General features: G+C 41.4%; 1 long non-coding RNA gene across 1 annotated transcript; it reads right to left on the bottom strand.

The window, feature by feature from the left end:
• Positions 1 to 828: 828 nt before the first annotated feature.
• On the bottom strand, positions 829 to 24,162 carry LOC147028704 (uncharacterized). Its single transcript, XR_015056941.1, has 3 exons — positions 24,097 to 24,162; positions 13,356 to 13,414; positions 829 to 2,808 (listed from the first exon to the last, which is right to left on the bottom strand). It is a non-coding gene; the product is annotated as an uncharacterized LOC147028704 (long non-coding RNA).
• Positions 24,163 to 24,384: the final 222 nt, after the last annotated feature.

Here is a 24,384-nt window from a genome sequence, read left to right as displayed (position 1 = left end):
TCGAAAGTGGAACTAATACTCCAGAAAGTGTTAATACCAGAATTCTTACGAATTGCTAAACAATATTTCTTAAATTGCTCCCAAACCACTTGTAAACCTGAATTAACAATAAATGACAACTCTTTCAAAGTACATTGCCTAGCTCCCGCTATAAACCTAAACTTATATGGGTCTTTATGAAGCTTCAGAATCCAGACAAAAGATAGGGAATACATAAATGTACCTCTTTACATTAAATGTTAAAATTATTATTCAAAACTTCCTGATGTTTGACTACAATGTCTTGGAGAAGCTTTTGACATGGAACATGTGTGCTATTTCCTTTCCAAGTGAAAGCAGCTATTGATACCAAACTCCTTTAATCAAACCTTCACGTAAAACTTTTTTTAGAAACCACCACAAAATTATTAGCTGCTTTATCTACCAGAGCTATAACATACTTCTCATATAAATCCTGAATCGGCTCACAAACTTGAAGCTTACCCAACAATAGTCATGACCTATCCTGAGAAAACAAGCCTTAACTCCTAAAAAAAAAAAAACTTAATCCTGTTGTCCAAAATTTCCACAACCCTATCACATCATCTACTAAAATCATTTTTAGATAACTTAAACTTTTTACACATTTTACTAACAAATTAATTAACAGAATCAACAATAGAAGATCAAATACAACTCCATGGCCGAAACACTGGTTTCATATATTTTAACTCTTTATTTTCATAAGATCCATGATATCACCATCAATACATTACTATAAACTCTCATCTTGTATGTATGTATGTTCCCGAAATACAGCCAAAACAGTACACGATAGCGCAAAAATTTAAGGGCCATCTTACTCACCATTCTCTTGTGATGTGCAATATCAAGTTTTGTTCAAATAGGGCAACGAAAAAAATTATTAAAACATCAATTCCCGATTCAGTCAAGTACTCTTCGGGAGTATTTGATCAATGCAAACAACCTCAGTGTTATAGTTTGCTGGAGCTATCTTTTTTTTCTTGAAATGATTTTTTCATCAACCGCTGTCACAACGGGAACCCACCGGATTCACGGGTCATCTAGTTACTCATAGTATTTAAATCCCCAGAAATTACAAAGGTACAATGGATCCTACAAAAAATGTGAAGAGAAACATGCACAGTCAGTTGCAAAAGTATTCCTAACTGCATCTATACTAAGAGTTTTAAGACATTTACCATAATTAAATAATGATTGGCCCACAGTCTTGGTGAAAATGAAATACACTTTCAATGGGGTTCGCTCCCTAACGTTTTCTGGTAATAACTTCTCTATAATCCGATCCCGAAAAATTGAATACAGCTGAAGCTTATCCACTTGCTTGCTAGAAAACTCACAAATCAAGATCTCACTACTCACATCACTTTTGACAGGAGACCTACTTTAAACAACCCTGATACAAAAAGCCTCGACCAAAAAAGAAAACATGTCAGATGTATTTACTAAATTCTGGAGAATACTAGCTAAAAATGCTTGGAACATGAACTCAAAAGAACATAAAACTCATGAAAAAGTTTCCCATCATGAAAACATTTAAGTCCATCAATTATATCTGAAATCCCAATTTTTGGACCCGTACCCCTCTTGTGACATCAATGACCTACTAGGTCTCCTAATTTGATTAGCAAAATACTAATTACCATCAACATTACCCTAACAAATAGACCCCGTGCCTTGTACCCTATTATTTAGGCCCAAAGGATAAATCACACATAGGACCCAAATCCAAAAACCCTTCTGTGTCCTCGCTCAGCACTACAATCCTCTTCATCATCAAAATCATCAACATTAACCAAGTCTATAATTTGGATTGACCAATGACTAAAACCATGCTCTACAGTCGACCCCAATGAAATGATTATATAAATATGTCTTAACGCCAGAAGTCACACTAGTCCTATGCCCATTCAAACATTGATGCAAACATTGTGAAGTTTTACTCACATATTGCAACCTACAATCTCGATGGGTGAGAAGATAAATAACTGGCTTTGACTTACACCCGAACAATCAGCAACAAAAGTTTTTCCTGTAACATGACAAACAAAAGTTTCACGAGCTCAAAACACCTTACAACCAAAATAGACTCAAAGTTAACTCGGAATGACTGGAATCCACATCATGACCGTGAATTTTATCAACATATTAAATAAATGGGGGCTGCAGCATTCTTTGAAAGAGTCATTCGATTTAGGGTTCTATGAAATGGAATCATTCATTTAAATATCTATCCAGATGCTGCAGTGAAACAATGAATAATCCTATGCAGCGAGGACGAGACTTTCAAAATGACGGATGAAATGCTAAGTGAGGCCTTTTACAAGTGCGCTGTGTGTGTGCTTACACCGATTCAGTTCGGTTTGCTGGGCACTTCTAACCTGCCGTTGCTGGCATAAAATCTGTAATTCAAATCATCTTTTTAACATAATTTTCAGCATTTCGATGAGAGTGGAAATTTCAAAATGGTTAACCATAACTGTTGTATTCCCAAATGCAAATCAGACTCACAAGAATATAGGAACACAAAAATATACCAATGGATGATAGGAGTCGGGTTCCCATCATTGCTTGTTCATACTGTTGCGGTTCTGGGAACCGCATCCCTCCAAAGCAATGTCAACCATCATGCAACGGTCCCGAGACAGTTATTCCATTAATATATGTTCAGATAGTCCCTTCCCTTTTATCTAGCTCTAGCAGGACAACGGGACAGTGCGTTGTGTGGATCTCATAGTTAGGTGTGATTGAATCTCTGTCTTCATTCCTACTCTTTTCCTCTTCTTCCTGAAATACATCAAAGCAGGCATTGCACTCAGACAGCCCCCTGTAAAAACTGCAGCCACACCCTCAACGTATGAGTCTTCACGAAGACCAACCATAGAAGCAAACAATAAACAACCTCCACCCACTGTACAGGACGCACGAGGCGTGTTCTTTTCAACCTATTTCTGCATTTAATAATTATACCTATCTTCTTCTTCAACTCAACCCTACATACATCATTATATCCAAACTTTTCCCTCAATTCCCTGACACAGATTAGGGCTGGCACCATGCATCCCACTGCCTTTGATAACCGCAAACATGATGACCCGCGTGCTGGCCACGTGCTTAATGGCGGACCCGCACGCACTGTACGGGGCATGCTCGATGGCGGGCGGACCCACACGCTGACCACGTGTACAATGGCGGAGTCGCGCACAGCCCGTGATACTTTATCATCATGCAGAACAAGGCATGAATAACACATATTTTTGGTCGGGTCTGTGCATGGGGTTACAATGACATCTTACCATCGGTCTTCACTCACCACGATGGCAACAAATGTCTCCCGCGGATGGCAGATCTCCTCCCGCACCTCCACCTCGATGCAGCTGCTACCAGGCAGAGGCATGCTGTGCAGCCAGATTGCTCAGGCCGCGTGGCGCACCAGGGAGCAGGCACATTGACCAGCGCCAACCGTGGGTTGCCGGGGCATGGCATGGGGTTCGGTGCAAAGTGATTCCTATCACGGGGTTCGGTGCAAGGCAATTCATGTCACGGTGCTCGGAGCAAGAATTCCGCAGCCTGAAACCATCGAGCTGAAAGTGAAGTGAAGCCGTTTCCGGTCATGGCGGCCAGCCCGTGTGCTGGCTGGGGCCCAACCAGAGCACCTGATCCAGGTGACGACACATCACTTCAGGTTATCGCCCCTGCCCCACACCACCGGATTTATAAAAAGGACGAGTCTTTGGTCCGTCGTCGTTTTGGAGTGGAGTGGTCGTCGTTCGAGAGTTGTCGTCATTTTTGGGGTGTCGTTCCAGGGTCGTCATCATTCCTGAGTCGATCGGGCATCATTCCTTCCCGTCGTTCCATTATCCGTTCTGTCTGACTTGGGATCGACAACCTACCCATTTGCCTGCTGTTTCTGCCTCTCTCTCCACCCATTGGCTTGTGGCTCCATCCAAGTCCCTCCCTTCATGCTCGATGATCGCATCTCATTCTCTGGACCTACGCTAGCTGCAAGAAGTGCCACGAAGCAAGAGACGATGCGCCAGCTGTCAGGGAGGCATCGCCCAGTGGAGCATCCACCCAAAATGTGTTGGTGGCGCGATCGGCGAATCATACAAAGTGTGAGAGACCGTTAGCCTCATCTCCTCTCCTCCTTTTTCTCTTCATTAACTCCTCTTCATTGGGGTGTGTGTGTGTGTGTGTGTGTGTGTGTGTGTGTGTGTGTGTGTGTGTGTGTGTGTGTGTGTGTGTGTGTGTGTGTGTGTGTGTGTGTGTGTGTGTGTGTGTGTGTTTGTCCTGGTGCCTGTCCTCGTTTAAGTTAAGATTGTACAATAATTATATCAGGATAACTCTGCTCTGTGTCTGCTTTTGTAAGTTGCTTGTATATTGCCGCACCTTTCACATTTCTTCCTATTCCTGATAATGACAACAATAAACAACATTCACTGTGCCACAGACCTTTCCTCACCTGCTTATTAATAAATCCTTTGTGGAAATGTTCCCAGCTCATTTTCGTTTTTTCTTTCATTTATCCAGCATGGTCCGTATCCTAACTTAGCCAGGACTTTGTTCCCAATGATCCGTTCCTTTTAGCCAGTACGTCCTTGGCAGTGTCGCACGGCTGCATCTGATCCGGTAAAGTGATCCGGTTCAGATAAGGCGTACAGAGGGCGTGTTCCCCGGTAATTAAATCACATAATAATTAGGTAACCCGGTTAACCCATAGACGGGAGGACCCTAGGTCACGCGGCTGTGTTATTGGCATTCACGGTCGGTTAGCGACCCGCCGCGTCACGGAATTATCCGTGTGCGATGGCCTGCAATTCCGGGGGAGTCTGGTGGGAACCTGAGATTGCTTCCCCCCCTGGTGGTCTTCTCACTCAACCCCTGGCCCGCAACAATACAATTAGCTATGGTAGCCATGGTTATAACGAACACACACACACACACACACACACACACACACACACACACACACACACACACACACACACACACACACACTTCTCCTTTCCCAATAGATACAAAAATGTAGTACAATTTATCTTGTGGCCATAGAACCAGACAAAAAAATGTATATTTATTACGACACTCATGGCTCACACAACTCCCACTCTAACGCCCCCCCCCTCCTTCCCTCTCCTCCCAGACATGATTACAGTCATAGTAAATATCATCATTTTAAGTTTACCCTGTGCATCGACAAGCCCCATGCATGACCTTTTCAAATTCGTGTTAAGAACGCGCACATCTACCAATGTTCGGCCTTTCACGGCGCATACCATCAGGAGCATTTGCAATACGAACTGCAAAATATAAACTTTTTGGACGAGTTGATCAGGAAGTTGTTCGGCCATTATGTTGGGCTGATACACACCTCTTTATCGCAGGTACGCTTACAAATACTTTCGACATGTTTAAAACTTTTATTAGTCATTTTATTCTGCAAACTTATCTGAGAGGCATGATACATGTCTTGGCACCCCTCCCCCCCTCCCACCTCCATTTACTTCATCTCTACTTACTAGGGGTTTCTACGCATGTGGACCGAACAATTTGAGGCTGGATTACATCATTTTGAAAGTGCCGAATTGTGTTATTGAGAGAGTGATGGCTGTGACACACCCCTCTCCTCCTGCTAAGTACAATTACAAATGAACACACGGGTGATCACTTATAAATGTGAACAGTTTTGTTGAGTATTGAATAATGCCCATTATTCCAATGGCAATGCCATCCAACACCACCTATTTCATCATTGTTATCAAACAATACTTCTCATGGCTGGTCCATCCCAAGAACTGCCACTTAAAGCTGCGAGAAGTGATTTCTACATGGGCGCTTACAAAAATGCCAAAAATGATAAAGTTTCATCAGTAGGACGTCATAGTTTATGCAGGTTGGCAGCCATATTGGAATGAAAGAAAAAGTTTTAAAATGTTTTTCTCTGGAACCACTTTACCGATTGAAGGAAAACTTGAAATATATCATCCACTAACCATGTGGAAAAAGGCGTGATCACAATGACATTATAGGTCATACACGGTTTGGCACTCATAATTGAAGAGCTTACCTTGTGTGGCTTTTCTTGGTTGCTTTATGCAACTTTTCTTGGCAAGACGAGCATGGGGGCAAATTTATTGAAATTCTAGTCCCCTGGGGTAATTGAATAGCTGAGAATGAATTTGTCATTCCCTCTAATTATGGGTAATAAATGTGATTGGGTCTTTGTTTGACATTATTTATTTATTTTGATATATATATATATATATATATACATTGAACAAAAATATAAACGCACCAACCTAAATATCTAAGTCAAGATTGCCATTATGGGAAAATGGTCAAACCGATGATATGTTTGAGCAAAGGTTCCTTTGTTTTGCTCAAGACAGATGTTCCCATTGAAATTGACCACTCTGAGTGTGTGGACTCACACGTTGAGTAATCCTTCCCATGAGCACCATGGGGCTTGACAGAGTGATGGTCAGTGAGCGTGACCAGGACGCAAACACTCCCTATAGCTTGCCCTATAAAAGGCCTCCCCAAAATGTGGACTGGTGGCAAATGTCAACATGCCACAGATGCAGAGATGCCAACTTTTGGAAATCAGAATTAGGGAGGATTTGCAACCGACACCAAATAATGTGCGCGAAGCGCACATCTCGAGCGCAGAGCGCTCGACCCTTGCGGCGGGGTCCAGGGCCCGCCTTAGGGCCCTGGAAGCTCTGGGGTTCTAGACGCTCTCTAGTGCCCTCTGAGCCATATTTTGGAGCATTTAACATGTTAAGAATTCCCACTTTTTGAACAAAAAAGGGGAAAATTGTGCACTTTTTAATGTTACATGTATGTTAATATTAGTAAGTTAGGGGACAATCAAAGATTAACAAAAAGCACAAAAGAAGCAATATTTTTCTTACCTTACTGGCTGGTACTACTGCTGCTTGCTTTTTCCATGGCAGCTTTGCTGAGTGACAGCTGTGTGGCTCTTTTAGCCCTTCTGATTATGTCTTTGCTGTATTCTCTCTGGTAGCAAGGGGTGCTATGAGCTAGTTTTTCAATTAAGAGAGCTTCCAGGGTTTTGACACTCAAATTGGGATGAAATTCAGTATGATTCTTCCGTACAAGACTGAGTGCCCGCTCACATGATGCGTTCGAATGAGGAATGACCAAGATTCCCTTCATCACTTTGCTCAAATTAGGATACTTCTTGGCACCAGTGCAGGGATCTGTGAGCTGTGAAATCCGATGCCACTGCTCATCCACTCTCACTGTCTCAGTAGCAATTGTAGCTATGGAGGCGTCTGCCTGGTAGTGAGCGAATTCACTCTCAAGACTGTCTATGTCACTATCACCGCCACTGAACAGACAGGGGAATTTCTTGATGAAAAACTCCACACAGTCAAACCCCACTTCTTGGTGTAGCTTAACATCCAGCACCTGAGCATGCTTGGCTAATTCATCATCTAGCGGCCAGGTTTTGAAGATGTAATTGCAGGCTTTCACATAATATGAGCGAACTGCACTGAAGAAACCTTGGATGTCTGACTCACTCAGAGTGAAGGTGGATTTCTTGAGACTCCTTTGTTCCCTTATATACAGTTTGGCATCGTTCCCAATCATGAGGTCCTCATCATTCTTCTGATGATTTCTGTCAGAGAAGGGTACATTTACCAGAGCAACCGATGACACCGATGGTTTCAAAAACCGTACGAAGATATCTTTCAGAAGACCATTCAATTCTCCGTGCAGGAGATGAATACAGGGTTCGTCTCTTTGGAGCAGAAGATTCCCCTTCTCAAAAAGCTTGTTAGCATATCGAAGGAAGAAACAATAGAGTTTTGTTTGTGGAGACAAGAACATCCTGTTGACACGTTTTTCTCTAGATTCCTGCACAGTGTTTGAGGAAGATGCGCTTTTAGTTGTAGAACTCGTAGTACACTTAGCCGCAGGGCGATCACACTTGCGTTTACTGCCAGCAGAAGAGGTCAGACTCGTAGTACCAGATCCAATTTTACATTTGAGGAGAGAGCTTGAGGTAGGTGCAGCCAAGGAAGAAGACCTCTGATTCGAAGGTTTTGCTGAGCTTCTATCAAGTGATTTGGCAAAAGCAGAACTTAACTTGGGTCCTTCTTTGCCTGTAGATGGGACTATCACAGTCTTTCTCGACTCTGAAGGGATCTGCTTTGTAGATGAACGTGATGAAGGGCCGGTGATGCTACCTGCTCTCAGCATTGGTTTTGGTGCTGTCCCTGCTGTCTTCTTCGCAGCAGATACTGCAGTGGTAGTGGTGAATGCTGCTCCACTAGTGCTTGATCCTGCAGTGCCAGTACTGGCAGTAGATACAGTGCCGTCCTTCTTGCTCGTTGTTAGAGTCTTGGCTACAGTTGGTTGCATTTTTCTTCGTACTTCTTCTTTGAAGAAGAGGCGAAGTGGCTCCCACTGTTCAATCAGCCTGTCTAGGCACTGACCAAGGGACAGCCACCTTGTTGCGACATGCTTCAGAATCTTGTGTGTCGGGGCATCACAGAGTTCTTGCAGTGCTTTCACTCCTTTGACGCGTTTACTACTTTTGTCCAAGTAGTAGTAAATATCGATGAGAAAGTCATCTAATTCAATGGGTAAGGCCTGAGCCGCCTTCTTGGCCGTATTGTGCATCATATGGCAAGGGCATCCCATGATGTAGCACTCTGGATTTTGTTTGTGGATATAAGCAGCGACTCCTTTGTGCTTGCCCACCATGACAGAGGCATTATCAGCACAAAAGGAAACACAATTTCCCCACGGAATTTTCCTGTCACTGAACTCATGATCAAGCAGTTTGAAAATGTTTTCTCCAGTGGAATCTTGTTTGCACGCAGGCAAACTTAGCAAACCTTGCTTCACAATCCCAGCACTGTTGTCATAGTACGAAATCAGGACAGGATATAGCTGGGCCTCACCACTGTCATTGCTACCGTCTGTAGCTAGGCTAAATGGAGCTAGTCTAGCAATATCGGCAGTAGATGAAGCAGTAACATTTGACAACTCACCAATTATTGCTGAAGTTTTTGTTCTTGCACATCCATACTTTGAAGCAACTTTTGAATCTGGAAACATCTTTTGAAATAGAGGTCCAGCATGATCTGAGACTGATATGGGCAAGTTATGTTCCACAATAAATCCACTAAAGAGAAGTTCCGCTCAGGTAACATCCTCTTCCTCGCTTGTCCCTTGTTTGGTGAAATAATTCAGAAGTGTACCGGTACTCGTGCTCGAAGATCTCTCCTTTGCAATGTCTATGTGCCGTTTGCTTCCAACGTGCTTCCGAATATCATCGCGACCTCCGTGCTCAACTGAAATATCAACGCTGCATACTGTACAATACGCATGATGAATTCCTCTTTCAGACTTTCGAATACACGGGTATTGGAGACTGTATTCGGTCTTGTACTTCTGAGACCATTTCTTGGTCTTCGTAAGCTTCTTTTCTGCCATTTCGTAATCAACATCGAGGGCTTGAAGCATCGGTAACTTCGAAGTCGATGTTCCACAGCTGCAGCGCGACTCGTAGAACTCTAGCGGCTGTTAAACACCGCACGGTGGTCGCGACCGCCGGGCTGGTACGGGGCCCAGCTGCATGCAGTGAGCGTATCGCATGCATATACACTGTGCATACATACCGCATGCACTGTATTGCACACATACCGCATGCACTAAATCTCAGTGCATGATCGCATAAGCGAGATCCAGACTCAATGTTTCGCTGCTCCTCATTTGAATTTGCAATTTTTTACGTACAATTTGGTAGCAGCGAACGTTATGGAGTTACCACATGCTATACGTAGCAGACGATGCTTTTCATTCAATTCTCATACTAGTACATTCTGATTAGTGAACAGTGCAAAAATATCAAAATTTCGGGAGGATAAGGATAGTGATCGTAAGGGCGGGAGTTTGGGTGAATTTTCGGAAGCCTCCCGATGAAATCGGGAGGGTTGGCATCTGTGCAGATGTCACAAATCTTGAGGGAGCGCGCCATTGGCATGCTGAATGCTGGGACGTCAGTACGGGCCACTGCAGCACACTTCAATGTCCACCACTCCACCATTAGCCGCCTGAGAACGCGCCTCAGAGAGACTGGAAGCACCATGAACCGCCCACATGCCCGGCGACCATGTGTGACCACCGCCGGTCAGGATCGTCACATGAGGCTGCAACATCTCCGGGATCGACTCCGACCGGCCACGAGGACTGCCGATGAGACTGTCGGGCTGCATAACAGGCGCATTTCAGCCCAGACGGTGCGTAACCGCTTGAGGGAGGCCAACCTCCGAGCCCGCCGACCACACCGGGGACTCGACCTCACTGCAGTCCGGCGTCAGACCCGACTGAACTGGGCCAATGTTCACTTGCGCTGGACCCTCGCATGATGGAGGAGAGTGCTGTTCACCGATGAGTCGCGGTTCCAGCTGTATCGGGCTGATGGCGGACTCTGCGTCTGGCGTCGGGCTGGGGAGCGCTACACTGACGCCAATGTCCTTCGTCGGGTGTCACACGGTGGTGCCAGTGTTATGGTGTGGGCAGGCATATGCCATGGAGACCGCACTCGGCCTCATTTCATTGAAGGCAACTTGAACGGGCAGCGGTACAGGGACGAGATACTCAGACCCATCGTCGTACCGTTTGTGCGCCTTCACCATGTGACGTTTCAGCACGACAATGCTCGCCCCCATGTTGCCAGGATCTGCATGGACTTCCTCGGTGAGGAGGACATTGATGTCCTCGACTGGCCTCCATATTCTCCCGACATGTCGCCCTTAGAGCACCTTTGGGACGTTCTTGATTGACGCGTACGACAACGTTACGCAGTCCCAGAGAACGTCCGCCAGCTCCGTGTGGCTCTCCAGGAGGAATGGGAAAACATCCCTCAGGCCACCATCGATAATCTGGTGATGTCCATGCGCTGGAGATGCACCGCTCTGCACGACGCCAACGGTGGACACACCCGCTACTGCCTGTGTGAACTCTGACAGTGACACCTCGGTTGTGTCGGCTGTTGTAGCGCAAAGACTGTCGCCAGAATTCTCAAGGAACTCTTTGAAATTTAATGCTCAATTGTCATGGATTCTATAACCAAATTGTTGTGAAGATTTAGTATTAATGAGTTTGAGGTAAAATAGTAACAATCGCTTGGTGCGTTTATATTTTTGTTCAGTATATATATATATATATATATATATATATATATATATATATATATATATATATATATATATATATATATATATATATATATATACATATACATATATCTATCGGTCGAAAGTCTTAGAACACCCCTATTTTTCCAGTTTTTACTGAAATTTAAGCAGATTAATGTTTCACTGTACTCTGAAATTAAAGCATAGAACAGATAAACAATTGCAGATAAAAAATAAATCATGGAATCGTTTTGTTGAACAAAATTTAATCTAAATTTTTGACTCATCAAAGTAGCCACCTTTTGCAGATATATAACAGCCGTACATACTCGTGGTATTCTTTCTACAATGGAAATCAAAGATTGTTCAGAAAGTTCTTCCCAACACTGTTGCAGAGGTTCCCACAAATGTGTTGAACTTGTAGGTTGCTTCACTTTCACCCTTCTATTCAGTTCATCCCAAACCAGCTCGATGGGGTTTAAGTCTGGAGACTGTGCTGGTCATTCCATGATTTGAAGCCTACCGTCTTGTTCTTTTCTTCAAAGGCAGTTCTGACATTGCCTGGAGGTATGTTTTGGGTCGTTATCTTGCTGTAGGATGACCCCCTGACCAACTAGGCATAGACCAGAGGGTATTGCATGGTGCTGCAAAATGCTGTGGCAGTCCTTTTGGTTCAGGGTGCCAGTCACTCTGTGCAAGTCACCGACTCTGGATCCAGCAAAAGAGTCCCATATCATCATGCTTCCTCCTCCATGTTAGACAGATGGTGTCAAACAATGAGGAACCATCCTTTCGCCTACTCGACAGCGTACAAAAACCCTGTGTGATGAATGGAGGATTTCAAATTTTGATTCATCGGTCCACGAGACCTTCTTCCAGTTTTTAGTTGTCCACTGGCGGTGGTGCTTCATGGCCCAGGCAAGCCTCTTTTTCTTATTTTTCCATCTTAGTAATGGCTTTCTTACTGCCACTCGACCTGTCAAACCTGCAGCTCGAAGTCTTCTCTTCACAGTTGAAACTGAGACTTCCTTACTTTGACCAGTATTAAGCTGTGCTTGAAGCTGCTGTCCTGTGAGCCACCTATCATGCAAGCTGTTGACTCTCAGAAACTTGTCTTCTGATTGCGTTGTGGCTTTATATCTGCCAGACCTCTTCCTGTCAGAGTTTCCTCCAGTTTCCAAGTGCCTTTTGATGGTGTGGGAAACTGTACTCACTGACACCTTGGTTCTTTGCAATTTATCTAAAGGAAAGACCTACACTTTTGAGGGGTATATGGTCTGTCTGTCTTCCTTTGTTAATTGTCTTTTTCTCGCCATTATGATAGCAATATACTACTTCTTGCAGTGTAGTATTGTCTAAATAATGCTTCAGAGGGTGTTGCAACACAGTCTGGTCCAACACAGCTTTTATACAGACAGAGGGTTTGTAACTAATCAACAAAGATTTGGACACCTGTCGGAATTGTTTGCATCAACTTTCAAGGCTTCATTTACTTCCATTGCTGCAGAACAGCTGGAGTTGCTAACCTATTACTTGTTCCCTGAAAAGGGCCTTTTTTAACAACTCTGAAATTTACATTATTTTGCAGTTTTTGGTTACCTAAACTTTTTTTAACCTCTGGCAGTTTACCGCTTAGTTTTGTACTATTTCAGGTTATTCACTGGACTTGAACTGCTTAAATTTCTGTAAAAAAAAAAGTTAAATTGGAAAAATGGGGGTTCTAAAACTTTTGACCAGTGGTGTATATTAATATATATATATATATATATATATATATATATATATATATATATATATATATATATATGTGTGTTTTTTTTTTTTTTACATATATATATATATATATATATATATATATATATATATATATACATATATAAAATATGCACTGACGTACAATAAAGCCATTCCACCAAGAAAACTCACAGAACCATCAGAAAACATCTGAAAATGAAAATATAAATAAATGAAATAAATAAATGAAAAATCAAATGCAGGTGAGCGACCCAAGACAACGGTGAAACACAGTTCATATGCTGACACAATGTGTAAGCATACCCTGCTAGTATAATATATAAAGTTCTTCATAACCACTGACTCAATGACTGGCTGATTCATACACTCACTGACTCACCGACTGATATTAAAGATCGGTACCTTCTGGTTGATGTAGAAAGCTGAAATTTTGTGGCCGATGAACGTAAAAGCCAGTACACCTGACAAAAAAATTACAGAATGTTGTACACTATCCATAAATGAAAATATAGATAAATGAAAAAAAATAATTGAAAAAAAAAATGCAGGTGAGTGATCCGAGACAACGGGGAAATATGGTAATTTTGTGTGCAAACGGACATCAAAGCCATCCACCAGGAAAAAATCACAGAACCATCAGAAAGCATCCAAAAATAAAAATAAAAATGAATGAAATAAATAAATGAAAAATCAAATGCAGGTGAGCGACCCAAGACAACGGGAAACATGGTTCCTATGTTTACACAATGTGTAAGCACATCCCGATATGTGTGTATATATTATAATATATATATATATATAAATATAAATATATATAAATATATATATATATATATATATATATATATATATATATATATATATATATAAATATATAAATATATATATATATATATATATAAATATAAATATATATAAATATATATATATATATATATATATATATATATATATATATATTACACAGCATTATGCTTTTATTGTGGATCTTGGATTCTTGTGAGTCTCTTGTTGGTTGAACATTTTGATTGAGCCACATTGTAACATTCCCTGGTGAGGCATCAAGTTACCGAATATTTAGATGACTTTACATGTTTGTGAGGTCAATGTGGAATGCCCTTGTAAGTTACATTATTTGATTGCAATATTTCATACAGTAATGACATGACTCTCACTATTTGTTTTTTTCTGAAATCTCGATTGTACTCATCATGACAGGTGACAGAACTTCAGGTCTCCTCCCAAGCGGTGCCGTCGCCTGAAGCAGTTGCAGCCTGGCATTCACTGTAGAAATGCCAACCAGGCAGGTTCGTTTGTGCATGTACCTGCACAAAACTAATTGGTATGTGACACTGGCTGTCCATCATAAGATGCCCCTTGAATCTCTGGACACACTCCATCTGGAATTTGTCCTCGTCATTTTGAGACTAACACTAAATTTGCCCTCAAGTGAACAGCGAGATTTAAAGCCAACTAGGAATGGCAATGGTCGGAAAAAAAAAATTCCACCATTTTGCCTGTGATCCTACCACTGCCAGGGCCTTTTGTGTGGTGGTGGAGATGGAGGTGGGGAAGAGTGGGGCGTGGAAGGTAAGAGGGGGTTAGGTTCGTGTTAAGGAGCTGTTCTTAGACAAACACCAATGTGTGCCAAAGAAAACATATACTAGGCTTCAAACCATCTGGGATAGCTTCTATCAGAATTCCAAGAATAAAGGGATCATTATGCAGCAGTGGATCCAGGATTTTAGAGGTTGGGGTAGTGGTGGGGGTGGTCAGTGTATGAGATTGGGTGTTGAAGCATCAAGTCCTCTGTGTGCAATCTTTTCCACAAAAACTTTCATACCCACAAAACTTTCATCCTGGATCAAACTTTGTGCTGTTCTTTATACATTTGTGAGTAAACAACTCAGGACTTGTTTCTCTTTTGCAGAAACATTTGGGTGAGGGGGGGGTGGGGGTATTAACAAATCTATATTACTTAAATGATTGTCATCTTCTGCACCATGCCATCTTGATGGAGAGCTTAATATGCACATACGCATTTTCTCCCAATTCATTGTGCAAAATTATTTTAAAAACAGGAGGGTCAACCTCTCAATAAAATTTGCTATCTTAATCAAATTGATATAATAGATTAAATACAGCCACCTTTAGCGAACCGAGTGTGTACCATGACACGTGATGCACGCATCATGTGGAACAGAGAAGTTCTGACGTAAATTCAACTCTGACGTAAATCCATCATGCAAATGCTGCACAACTATTTTTCATGCGCGTACGCGTATTTATGACCTTGCCGCTTTAGGATCAGGCACCCAACTTTCTATTTTCTATATTCTTCTTCCACTTAAAAAAAAAATCAAGTGATCCTGCTCCGCACAAAACATCTTATTACGTCAGCATCGGTTTTACATGTTCAAACAAATTCTTCACTATAACTGCTTGAGTGCTGACCTTTGACAAATATTATAATGAAAAAGATGAAAAACCAACAAAACTCATCACTTTCAACTGTAGGTACAGTGTTGGTTCGTTTAGCAAATGCCTTTTTGGTAAGTTTATTTTGAGGAGTCATTTGTTACATACTTACATCATCTTTAAGTTGTTTCAAAAAATTACGATTTTGAAAATTATTTTTATTATTACGAAAAAAATTTTTTAAAAACAAAACAAAACAATAAAAAACTTTTTTTAAAAAACAACTACGTCATCGCCAGTTCCCAACTCAACAAGCATTTGTCATGACAATAAATAAGGCCCAAGGAGAACACTCCAAAAGTTGGTCATCACTTGGAAAAACCTGTGTTTCCCCACGGCCAACTTTATGTCACTTTATCACGTGTAACAGCATTTCACGGAATCAGCTACTATGGCGGTCCACAGTTTTGCACATTTTGACAAAAAATAATGGTTCTCCTTGCAGCACTCCTCCAGCACACAAACAATAAAAACAATCTTATCTTCAAAGTCTGCACGCCAATCAGACATCAATAATTTCATATTCTGAAGGCCACATCCACACCAACATTTATCTCATCACAACACTGATAAACCGAAACTTCCATCCTGACTATGAGGCACAACAAGGCCAGTAATATGTCAACATCAAAAATCTGGAGTGCATCAACAAATAATCATTTTCACTATCGTTTCCAATTGGCATTGCAGTGGAACTTTTCTCTCGTTATTAGGAAAGGTGATGCAGGTGAGTGATGGTATTAGGAAAGGTGATGAAGGTGATGCATTATCATGTGTACGTTATTTTTCATATTTATTGATTTATGCGTCATAAAAATGTGTCGGGAACGTCACATGGATATTGGAACCTACGAGGGTCACAATGAAGATACAGGTCCATTTCCATGATTTGGAGGTGCATTGTCTGTGTTGTAAATTGTCAGTGCAACCCAATAATAATAATAATAATAATAATAATAATAATGGGAACAATAAGGGCACTCTGTGGAGTGTGTACCTCTGCCATGAGAACACATCGGGCCCAATACATTTTTGTGATATCGTGCTGTATATCGCTTTCGTTCTATCTCTCAATGGTGAAGAATCACTTTAAAAATTCTCGTGTCCGATCTGTATCTGGATCTTAATGAAAATGTAATCAGTTCATCCTTGTCACACACCCAACCTGCCCACCAAATTTCATCCAAATCCGTCCACAACTTTTTGAGATGTCACACACACACAAACAAACAAATGAAATTTCTCGTTGAGCAAGGAATTGCCGAAAATAACTTTGTCATATCTCCATGATCTCTGAAAAAACAAAAACCTGGAAATCAATCTGGTTCTTATAAGTCGATAGTGCTACTGTTTAATGAGTTATAGCACTTTGTTTGGTCATGATCATAACTTGGAAGTCAATCGGACTTGAAATGGCGTTTTTATCGCAATTTGAAAGTTTTGACCCGACCCCCCTGACATTCAACCCCCCTGACATTCGACCCCCGACCGCTAAGAAAGTTGTTGGTGTGACACCCCCAATCAGACATATGTTTGGATACAGTATTGGAAGATGCACATTTTGGATTTGGTTTGAAGTCGATAAGACCATTTTAGCGGATGTTATTGCGAAAATAAGAATTTCAGTTTTTTGGTGACGTTGACCTTGACTTTTGACCTTGATTCACCAAAAATGACAAGAGTCTAAGTTGGACTATGGCCAACGTCTTTACCCAGTTTGGTCATGATCGCTGAAACGGTGTGGCTGCTCCAGGGTAAACAAACTCACAAACAAACACAGACAGACACACAGAATGACAAACACAACCGACCAACATAATTGCCGAAATCCGAAGGATTCCGGCAATTAACAAACAAAAACAAAGACAGACAGACGGGGTTGAAAGCATAAGCTCCCTCCAACTTCAGTGGCAGAGGTAATAATAATAATAATAATAATAATAATAATAATAATAATAATAATAACAATAACAACAAGAACACATATCCCTAAATCATTTCAATTTGAGCAGCAGCTTTACTGTTAAAGGCAGAGGAAAGTCAATGAGGGAGCACATGCACTAACTATGTTGAGGAATGTCATGAATAGCACTGATCGACATTCTTCACACACACCCTGCACATTCTTAACATGCTGCATCAACAGGTTATCTCCAGACTCTTCTATCGATCATGTTTATGATTGAGGAAACCATTTATGGCCAAAACCTGTTTCGAGTTCTGGTCTCAATAAATAACTCACGGTGCAGGGAATCCTGGTTCAGATCATATATTCCATGTAATATGTGTATTTGTCTATCATATACGAATGACCTTGCTATTCACATTAAGGTAGATTGAGATATACTAAAGGATTTGTCCTGCATTTGATTTGTCTACAACTCCACGACGAACCTCAGATGAATGTATATAAACTACTAGAATGGCCACTTGATAGATCGCATACCTCCACCAGGCTGACTGGTTTACATTTTGTATCCCACTGATAGGCCGGTTCTGGATTCGGGTCTCAACAAAAATTTAATCAACTTGTCCTTGTCACCTAACCAACTCATCCACCAAGTTTCGTCAAAATCCCTCCATAACTTTTTCAGGTATCATGCTATACAGTATATCGTTTTGGCCCTATCTCTCAATGATGAAGAATCAATTAAAAATTCTCGGATTTGGGTCTTCACCAAAATCGAAAAAAATATTCATTGTCACATACCCAAGCTCTTCACCAAATTTCGCCCGAATCCGTCCACAACTTTTTGAGATATCATGTTCACGAATAGACAGACAGACGGTTGAAAACATAACCTCCATCCACCTTCGGTGGCGGAGGTAATAAACAGATTTTAGGTCATCTGGAACCATCATGGGGTTTTCTACATTCAGAAGTCCCTCATGTAATAAACTTTTGAGAATTAACAGGTTTTCAATTTGTGAATATCCGAGTTACTTTGCTCTACATGATCTCCTTTCATTAATGAAAGATTCACTGACAATGTATGGCCATATCCATAAGTGGTTTGGTTCCACGACCATGCTGTCCACAAACAATGCGTTATATTTTGCATTTTTACAATTAAATAGGGCTCTGCATGGGGAAAGGAATTTGGGGGAGAGCATAGTGTTCTGGTATTTGTCTGCCTGACATCCACAACCTCGATATCTTAGAAAAAAACAAATATCTGCCTACCAAGGAAAACAAGTGAGTAGTTTAGAGTAGTTGTGACGATGTCCATGCTATAAATGAACAACTATTCACCGAATGTCGTTATAAACTGTAGATCTTTACACTTTATCATTTTAGCTGACAAAGTAGTTTATTGTACAAAAAAGTGATTTACTTGTGGAGCAGAAGTTCACATCAATGATGTCAAAATTTCTTTAAACACCACCATTATACTCCTTGGCGAAGTCATGCGAGCTGCGCCTGATCATTTAACAGGTAGCGTTGCATTCTCTGTAAAATATACTTTTAACTTGTCTATAATGCGCACCATTAAGCAGATTGTGCTATGGAGTGAAATAAGTTTGTTGCTTTTCTTTATTAAAGAAGTTATTAAGCCCTTAAGGGTTATTTTGGAAGCAAACGCAGCGTGAGACCAAACTTTTCCAAATGTCCTTTGATTAGGAATTGTGGTTTGCTATTTGTATCTACCTTCATTGTCAGGATTTGCTATTCCCCGGGAGATGTGTTGCGTTTACACGTTTTACGAGAAACTCTTCATCGGCCAATTCATGCCCAGAGGTCCAGAGGTCTTGCTTGATTGGCTCCAAGCTGCGAAAGCTCACATCAGGTAAAGGCCTATGCTTGAGCGCACCACTTGGGGACACGTTGCTTCAGGCTTCTCTTCATTGATCCCTTTTGGTGTCTTCACGGAAATCAAACAACCGCTTTTGCCAGCACTTGTTACGTATTCTTCCATGTCGCTCTGAAGCCCATTGGATGTTCTTCCCAACTATTCTTGTTTATCTGTTTGGTTAGTTCATCCAATTGATGTTTGTATTTCAGCATTCGAAGAAATGCCATATAATTCCATTTCCAGATTATTCCTTATCTGAAGGTTGATGTCACACTCACTTGACACAAAAGTACCATAATTTCCTGGTTGGAGAAAATAATCATAGTCATCTATTTGTTGCTGTACAAATTAATCAATGCATACATAGCAGCATTAATACGGGCATTATGCCAACGAGTCATTACGCATCAAGCTGTACCAAACATGTTGCTTAGAAATTGTGGGTTGGATTTTTTTTGTTGCTTTTCAAGAGATGAAGAATGTAGGAACTGCTGCTGCAAGATACTTTAAAAACAGGAATGAATAGGATGGCATTGAATTAAATATTGATCAAAATTTAAATGAAGAGATGAATACCCAACCATGCAAAAGGCAACAATAATGCATCCATACGTCTCGTCGAGGCATACTCACGGCTCCTGTAGAAGCTTCTCATCTACACGATGGGATGTGATTGCCTTATAGCCTTCTTGAAGCAAACTGTAGTTGTATTCAATCCGTGGTAAAGGTCTGAACATGTCTTGATGTGAAGTAGATATACCCATCCTCGGATTTTTTTTCAGTTTCTTAGCTTCCTTTTTGTGCAAATACCAGACGTGTTTTTTTTTATGGTGATCGAGGCTCATGGAAGAGCTGCATATGACAGATGAGTGATGTTTACATAGCGATGGAACAGAGGGAAAAGACATACAAGGCAGGACAGACAAATACAGAAGGAACTAGAGAGTTCATAGAACACCTTAGCCCACACAATCTTGAGAAACAAGGACATATGGACGGGGTCTGTAAGTGGCAAATCTGATTGGCGGGGATGACATAAAATGACGTAATATTTGTCCAAGTACTAAGAAGCGGAAAGATTTTGAAAGTGCCAAAAAGTGATTTGTATTCTCCAGTGTTCGAGTATATAATTAAATTGAAATGAAAGAGATTTTATAGGTTGTAGAAAAAAAAAATGGGAAGTTTGCCGCCGTTGATGCAGCATCGTTTACACGATCTTAACACGTTACATTAGTTATTCGTGCTTGTTGCTTGCATCCTTTATGACATCATTAACAACAGTAAATTTCCTGTTTGGAATGACTTTCAATTTTGTTTCACTGCCAGACAGGCAGACAGAGTAAAATGATTATCTCACTCCTCTCTGCGCATGTGTGATCGGGACGGATTCAGAGCCAAAGTGTGATAAGACTACAGGTTTGTTCTTCGATTCATGTTCAAAATTTAACATTCAATTGAAATAAACTTTTTCCTTGACCATAACCTGATATTTGTCGACAGACAAAGTGAACCAATTGCTTAACTCCACTTTTTGATTTTCGTGCGTGGGGTAATGAACACGTGGGTACCATAAGTAAGGACGTACAAACAGGATAAGGGAACTGAGTGGACTGAGTAGATGAGAAATGTGTAAACAGACAGGAAAACCTGGCAAAACAAGGTTAATATGAAAAAAAGTGCAGGAAGACAGAATAGCAGTCAATGAGAAAAGAAATATCAGGAATGGGAACATGAGAAAACATGAGATGGGGATAGCTCGCCATTTTGATGAGGAAGGAAATGATTGGTCAGAGTCTAAAAAGGTGATTCTACATCAGAGAGAAAAAGAGTGCCAGAAAGTGGAAGTAATCAGCAGTTCGTCTGGATTTGGAGAATGTTTGGGTTGATAGCAGAGTGAGTGCGGCTTTGTCAGGCTTCTTCGGGAGACATAACTGAGAGGACATCTGGGGTGAGACCACAAATTATGCAATATAGAAAAACTGCAAGGCGACCAACCTGTCTGCTGTGGAATAATAGCAAGCCTTGCACTACAGCCTCATGTGGAGTAACTCCAATTACCCTCAGGTCCTTGTATCCCACTGCTCTAAAGGGTGCAAAGTGAGATCTGGCAGCAATATCCTACAGATGACATATTACCAGCACAATCTGACAGATGAGATAATATTCAAACTCAACAAGGTTTGTTTATTAAACCCTTTCCACTCCTTTTGGTTCAATTCCTACACATCGGGCAAAGTGAATTTACCTTCATATCGGTGGCAACTATTGCACGGTAGTCGCTAGTTCTTGCAACGCAATCGCAAATTAATCATATCTTGACCAATGATCGCTGCAATCTGCACTACATTCCACATTGCCAGTGATTGAATTATTTTTTTTGCAGCAGCATTATCGATTACTTTATGTCAACCAATAGATATACTGTACATGCACTAGAATGCCCGAACATAAACAAGAACTAGCATCGATCGGATATCTCCTCACAAGTCTGCTCAGGCCCATCGTTGTTCAATTTCAGACATTTTCAGGCACGGACATCCAAGGTTCTTGCGATGGAGGACAGACGTCCTTTAATAGTGGAGGAAAGTAGATTGGATGTTTTATGACCTCCATGTCACAGATTGCTATGGACACACTGTCACATAAATAATACCGACTTACACGGTATAAATAATAGTCATGTCAGCATTAGATAATTCAAGAATAAAAAAAATCTTATGAATGAATATTTAACCTAAAATCGTCATATGGCATCCTTAATTGAAAATGAGGTCAGAACTGAAGGATCATTTGAACAGATGGCTTATTTGACGGTATTCTTGTCCGTCCGTATTAATCGTCAGCAAAGAAATTAAGCAGGCCTTGCTCATTCGGCGAATGTGACCTTTGATCCTCAAGATTAAGAGTGTGACTTCTGAATGTTTGTTGGGGTCATTCAAACGTTCTTAACATCCCACTCCAGCAACTGTCACACCCTGGTCAATAGAGATAAATCCCGAAAGGAGCCACGGAATGGCTGGAATTTTGCGCATCCCTTCGGACACAAACAAGTGCATACCTGGGAGAGAATCAGAGGATATTGAAGTGCAAATAGGCACAGGGAATGTCATCTCATGCTGACTCTGCTCCTACCCTCACATTTGGTTCCCCTGGAGGAGGTGTGAGGATTTCCGCAGCATGCTATCACCGCCTGGGGCAGAGCCCTTCCACAGTTGGGGGTCTCTCACTTTCCCAGCATGACAGCCACAAGAGTGGTATGCAGTGAAAGAGGTGAGCATTGCTTGGGAATCAATCGTTGTTGAGTCACAATAAATGTAACCAGTCGGCACTAAAATGTCAGGAAGTATTAGCAAGGATTCCTTCACAATCGAGCTATCAATACAGATGTCACATGGTGGCCAACACATCAATGACAGTCTTTTTTTTTCATGAAAGCTTAACGTTTGTGAAGGGAAGAATGCAAATGATAGGGACCCTTGGATAATATAGACCCAAAGGAAGCATTTAAAAATGAAATATTTCAATATTTTGAGTACATCTACCTTGGTAGGATGGCCTAGATGTAAAACAGCTACACACAAGCACCTTTTGAGCTGTCTAACCTGGGTTTGAATGTCGGCCCAGCTACAAACTGTCATCCTGCTGTTTCATGGGCAGGTCGACGCATCAAGGTGTGCACCGTCTGTTGGAGGGATACCTAAACCGGGTGTCCTGTCTGTTAGCATGGGTTGATGGACATTTAAGATTCCATGTTGTACTTCGAAGATAGTAGGTGAGCTATCGCCGGCACCGAAAACAAATCACAGATCCTACTCGAACCTACATAGGGAATTGCATAAAACAGCACATCTGCACCCCCAGCAGATGATGCTATCTGCTATAAATGTATGAGGTGTGTGTGTGTGTGTGTGTGTGTGTGTGTGTGTGTGTGTGTGTGTGTGTGTGTGTGTGTATGATACTTTATGTCTATTAATTACGTACGCCCATTCATTGATAAGACACTTTTGGAATGTACATTTGAACCCTTTAGACTGCTGAGACCCCTTAAACCTTTAAAGACCCTTTAGACCCAGATGACCTCAAAGACCCAAAAGACTCACAAGAACCCGAAGACCCTGTAGACCCTTTAATACCACCATAAATGTATGAGGTGTGTACGTGTATGTGTCTGTAGCATGTTTTTTTGTGGAGTTCTACTGGAGCAATCTGATGTGGAATGTAAAACACCAAAATGATCGTCATGACCTCCTGAGTTGATTAGGCTAATTAACTATAAAAAAAAAATCCGTTACATTTCCCATGTTTTACATACATGCCATGTTAAGGTATATAAAGCAGCTTAACACGATGGTCCTTCTACCATGGCATGACATTCCAATGACAAAATAAATAACAAAAACAATGATAACATTGTAACAAAGTCTATATTCATAAATACTAATAATACTAACAACAATAATAAGAATAGTAGTATCATATGGCAGTAATAAAAATGAATATAAAATCCCCTCTTTGGCCCCAAGCACATCTGGGCTTAATTAATGAAAGACAAGCTAATGCTCAAGCAGTACAGAAAGTGGTTGTGCAACAAGGCTGTGTGAAGACCAATGAACATTTGGTGCATGGGACTGGGCCTGCTGTTGTATAAATCAATGCCATTCATTCTCATTCTCATTCTCATTCTCTTCCTGTTGCTTATGCACGGAAACACATTTTAAATTACAAACTCCAAATTTAATTTGTGGCCATGGCCTCACGTGGGAGATGTGGGGGTTGTGGGGGATGTGGGGTGGGCATAGATACTCTATGTAAATGTGTACCGTGTAGCACCACCTGGTGGTAGCAGAGGATATTACAATTTCCTATTTTACCTGGGCAACGCACAGTTTGAAGCACTCTCTTCGCAAGGGTAAATTTGTCCGCCTTCCCTTCACTCCCCCCCCCCCCCACCAATGGAGGAGCCTGTCAAAGCCTGTCATCGTTTGTGAGAAGTTTCCACTGGAAAGGGACATCTGAATGGGGAGGAGGGAAAAAGGGGGGAGCAGGACATGAGGACAGGGAGGGGGGGGCAAAGCACTCTATGCACGGATAAATTTGGCAAACAGGATGACCAGTTGGTCTGTCACCTAAGCGACGGGTAGGCTTTGTTCGTGTACGGG

The sequence above is a fragment of the Eptatretus burgeri genome, chromosome 4, assembly GCF_056783735.1.
Source record: "Eptatretus burgeri isolate ZD-2024b chromosome 4, Ebu_testis_v1, whole genome shotgun sequence".
Taxonomy (NCBI): domain Eukaryota; kingdom Metazoa; phylum Chordata; class Myxini; order Myxiniformes; family Myxinidae; genus Eptatretus; species Eptatretus burgeri.
This window is presented reverse-complemented; position numbering and strand designations above follow the sequence as displayed.